Source organism: Ochlerotatus camptorhynchus, unplaced genomic scaffold (assembly GCF_037179485.1).
Source record: "Ochlerotatus camptorhynchus isolate MF236.1 unplaced genomic scaffold, CSIRO-AGI_Acam_v1.1 ptg000493l, whole genome shotgun sequence".
NCBI lineage: Eukaryota > Metazoa > Arthropoda > Insecta > Diptera > Culicidae > Ochlerotatus > Ochlerotatus camptorhynchus.
The window spans coordinates 1,271,034-1,276,293 of NW_027040978.1; positions in this window are offsets into that span (position 1 = coordinate 1,271,034).

Here is a 5,260-nt window from a genome sequence, read left to right on the forward strand (position 1 = left end):
ACTCAATTCAGTCCAATGGAAATAAAAAGAATCATAACATTGAAACTGAACCCAAAATTTTCAAACGTTGAATGTGAAAATTCACAGATTTTGAGTGGTGCCAGTATTGCACGAATCCGACGATGTATCTCGCTCTCTCATTTGTGGAGAGTCGATCGAATATTACCATAGGGCAGGTGTAGGATGAGCAGGATGACCAGTAAACCAGGAAATTGGGAAAAAGCCGGGAATTTCAATGACAAATCGGGGAAAAATGACTTAATCTATTTTTCAGAAAAAAAAGATTTTGGGGCTTTGAAAAGTTTTAAGATTCTTGGACCAGACTAAAATTTTTAGGAATTTTTAGTAGATTTTAGAATGAATGTCAGGGATAACAAGTTATTTCAGATGATATTAAGGGTAGTTTTAGAAAGCGCTTTAAGAGATTTTAGACTTTCACTCCAAGTCACTTTTGTCAGTTCAAATTCAGGGTAGAATTTTTAAGTTAATCTGTGGAGGATAGTAAATCGGTTGAGAAGATCGTCGTGAAGGGTCGTGAGCGGACCAAGGTTTCCAACCTCGGTAACGGCTACACGAATCCGCGATGCTGCTACTCCTGTAGCTGCTGCCGCTTCTGCTGGCTTTCACAAATTTCGTTTGCGTGTTTAGAATTAAAGGTTTTTGCAGTTTCGTCGTGGAATCGATACATTCTATCAGTAGAGGGCTTTTGTAGTCCAGCTGTCACCATCCAAACATTATTTTTCACTGAGCATTGACTAAAAAGGCTACTTCGATGTTTTTTTTTTCGTACTGTTTCATTTCAGCTGCACGCATCCCCATGACAATTTAAAGCACCCTCACATCCAATGCAATCCCATTAAGAATCCCATATATTTTTTTATCCTTACTCTATTCTTGTCAAGACGAAAAACTCAAAAAACTCTCTTCAATTACATTATTTTTACAGGCAAGCATGGTAAAATAAAATTCATCTGAAAGAGTGTGGTTCCCCCTGACCAGCACCGTAGATCATCAGTACCTGCGTCCGTAAGTCACCACCATCACCACAGCACCCTCCTGAAAAACCGTAAGTCATGCTGGTTATGTTTTTTTTATGAAAACCGATATGCATGCAAAGTTAGGACATCAGACAAAACACGAAAATTATTAAAATTGTAAAATTGATAGTTATACACGATACACATGATCACGTAGTAGTTTGTATTGAAGTTAAATGGGGAAATAAATAATACCCGATGTACGAAGTTCGATTTTTAAACCACAAATTAGTAGCTTTTCTATTAGTAGAAGAAGATAGTCTTCCTTGGGTTTCACACCTTTTATTTGAATTCGTTCTACTACGTTGAAAACTTCACACAAAGTGGTTTGCCGTGGTTTGAAAAGGTAAGGGCGGTGTTATAAGAAGCTTCAACCCTAGCCGATGAACCCTTTAATGTACATTCAGATCTTGATGTTTCTTCTTTATGATGCGATTACAGTGTCAGACATCAGAGAAAGCATAAAACGACCCTGGGAGCGTTCCCTTGCACGTTTGGACTAATAGTATAGAGGTAACTCTAAGACCAGAAGGTCCCGTAGAAACGTGCTCAACTTTTTGGCTCAGTTCTGGTACTCTCTTCGGTCCCAAGCTAATCGATAAACCCCTCGAAACATAGGAAAATCCACGAACCCTTAATTTTATCTGTCAAACTTTCATAGCAAATCAAAACAAACGTAGTGTAGTACTCGAATGTCGACTAGAATGGGGTACGTTAATCGATTTGCTTGGGACCAAAAGGCTAGTCAAGTAGTGAGCCAATTTAAAATCGTTAGTTTCCGCCGGTTGGTTCAACTCTGCACATTCCAATCTGTGCCGAAAGCTAGGTCAAGCTTTGTACGGAACGCACCGAAGTGTTGCAATCAAGGTATCAGTCTCAGTAACCCATGAGTTTGGCAACCCTGTAATTATGACTTTTGAGATTGTGTGTTTACATTTTCAAGTGAAATACGGAAAAAAGTTGTGAAACTTAATTCCAAGATAATATTCAACTAGCTGATTGCCGTTCATCCGCTTCAAGGAAGTCACATTAGAAGATTAGCGGCGCTGCATAAGTTTCCGGGTTTTTGACAGATAATGCATGGGCTAACTGTCAAAAAACCTGAAAGCTTATCCATCGGGGCCTCCCTTAGCTCAGTCGGTAAAGGCGCAGCTACAAAGCAAGACCATGCTGGAGGTGGCTGGGTTCGATTCCCGGGCCGGGCTAGGAATTTTTCGGGTTGGAAAATGCCTCGACTTCCCTGGGCATAGAAGTATGATTGGACTTGCCACACAATTATACCAATGCAAAAATGGTACAGGCATCGAAAGCTCTCAATTAATAACTATGGAAGTGCACTTAAAACACTAAGTTGAGAGCACGCAATAAGCTAATATGCGATATGCAATAAGCTTGAAATGCGAAGAAGAAGAAGAAGAAGAAGAAGAAGAAGAAGAAGAAGAATAAGAAGAAGAAGAAGAAGAAGAAGAAGAATAAGAAGAAGAAGCTTATCCATTGTGCACCGGCCTTTAGTCCCTCTGCGAGGAGGAGAAGGGTGACCGATGGCAGAAGCTGTCCATCCAGGAGAAGACATTTCTGTACCGTGCGTCATTCTGGCAGACGTTTGCCGATACGAAGTACCCAACCGGCAAATGGAAGATGAATCTTGTCTGCATTATCATCATTCTACACGGGAAATGCTACAACCTGAAAAACAATAACGACTCGACCTAAAATGCCCACCGGTGGTTGTAGTAGCAGCAATAGACCTGCAGTAGTTTCCCAGTGTCAGCAGTCGTGGTTAGGTTTTAAATTCGTTTAACTGCCCCCCCCCCCTCTTTTGTAGGGAGGGGGTCATACTACTTCGTCAACGGTTTATCCAAATTATGGTTCAGGATCTTGATACTGCAGTCGTGTGATGATTACCTCCTCCTTGTATGCTGCTTGTCGTTTCTTCATGTTAAAAACCAATGGCATAATAATCTCCCTGAAACTGCTGCCGGTTTCTGCTGCCTGAAACTGCTTAGAGTTACCTCTATGTATGTACTATGTACATCGTGCGTCATCTTTTTGCAGGAAATCTCCAGAATCGTCATAAATCTTCTTTCTATCTACTCGTATCGTAGATAAAGTCATCTCCCTCGGCAAAACATCTGTTTAATACCTGAAATCTCAGCAAAATTCTCGTTTGTTAGTTGAATTTCGGCCATGTTATTTCACTTAGAATCAGCAAAATAAAATGCCAAGCTAGACGGCCGTACCCATCTCGGTGTCAGTTTTGGCACTAGCACTCCAGTTTTTGACTCTAGAGCAGCGTTGCCAGATATACCAATTTATATTATATTATATTTTATATTTATTTATAAGTTTCCTCAGAATACCGATTTTTGAAATTGTATACCGATTTTTTAAATGATCAAAATCATTATTGCCTACCCGTGCTCGAATTTCAGAGAAAATTACTGTGAGAGACTTGTATCTTTTGGAAAAACCTAAAATTTTGGAGCCCTCAAAATACTTCAAAAAATTATCTTTGAAAATGTCATATGCTTGATACTATTTTGACTAATGTTTCCATTTCTTCACCGTTTTTGGCTACCCATGAATCGAGAAACTGTCGATGGCTCTTTCCGGTTATGCTTAGAGAATCGCGAAATACTTTTTAAACATTATTTAGCTTCCTAAAGTTTTTGTTCATTCTTTACTTCCTGAATTTTCTTCCATAACTCAATTGTCGATTCCTCCCGAAAACTTATTTCAGCCATCGCTTCCGTCTTCGCCCACCAGTTTTTTCAACCTCCCTAGAACTTCAGGGATGTTTCCAGATGTTTATTGCGCATTCACACTAGCTCCAGGAACTTTTAAGAAGTTCTGAAACTTCAGAAAACTCTAGACTTTTGAGTAAGTTCCGATAAATTAAAGATAGTTCCATTAACTTCTGTTCAAATTCCAACACCCGAAAATTTCAGGAAAGTCCAGCGAACTCCAGTGAACTTACGAAAACATAAGAAATATTTTGGAAACTTCACTAGTTCAAAGAACTTCAGGGAAATTTAATGGTTTTCAAGAAACTTAAATTTGTTTCAGAGAATTGAGAGAACTTTAGGACAGATCAATTAATTTCAAGGAAATGCTGATATTTTAAACGCAGGCAATTTTCCACAAATTTAGGAAACGTGCCAAGAATTGAAATTTTAAAAATCGGGAAGATCAGAGATAATGATACAATAAATTCAAGAAAATTGTGAGAGCACTTAATAAATTTCGTAACCATCAAGAAAGTCCAGATACTTTCAAAGATGGTTATAGATATTCAGGTAGTCTCATTATAATCAGGGAAGCTCCGAGTGCTTGGAGGATGATCAGAGAAATCAAAAACAGCCCCATTAACTTCATGAAAATTACAAGAACTTTTAAGGAATTCCGTGGAATTATGGAATATTCCTAAGTGCATTTCAAAAATGTTCCGAAAACTTCATCGGCATTGTGGGGTCTTCAGGCATGTTTTATGAATATCAGGAAAATTTGCTGGATCATTAGAACATCCCCCAGAAATTTCTTTCTTCCGGAATGATGTCATTGTTTCTTTCAACTGTTCCGTAAGCGCTCTGGCTTCCGAATTTCTCCAGAAGTTTCTTGAAATATACCTTAGGAAGTGTCTGCCAGCGTCTTCAGGAAGTTTCTTCCGTCTTCTTCTGGAAGTTTGTCCATAAGCCATAGATTTTTGACTTTTATTGGAAGGGTTTTCCGAACTTATTCTGGTTTCCCCTAGAACTGGCTACTTCTGGAATTTACTTCTATTTTCCGAAACTTTTCTGGCTTCCTTTGGATGTAACATCCTATTTGTTTTTCGATGGTTTCTTTGAATATTCACTACACTAATAAAAATTCAATGATTATTTTTATGCGTCCCACTCATGAATTTTTGCAATGTGATAAACAAATGATATATATGTGTCAGACACATAGTTCTTATGTGTACATATACAATTCATGCGTAACCACACATACTATTCATTTGACTCATAAATTTCATGTGTATTTCTGAGTGGATTATGTTAATATGAAAATGAAAATGAAAATCATGTGGAATTTTGGATGGAAAATCGTCAATAAAAATGTGTCGAATTTTATCAGTGTAGAAATTTCTCAATTCTTGTCTTGGTAGTTCCCGGATGTTTCTCCGACTTTTCTTAGAACTTTCCTCAAATTTCGATCATAGTCCAAAAGTTAAAATTTTAGCT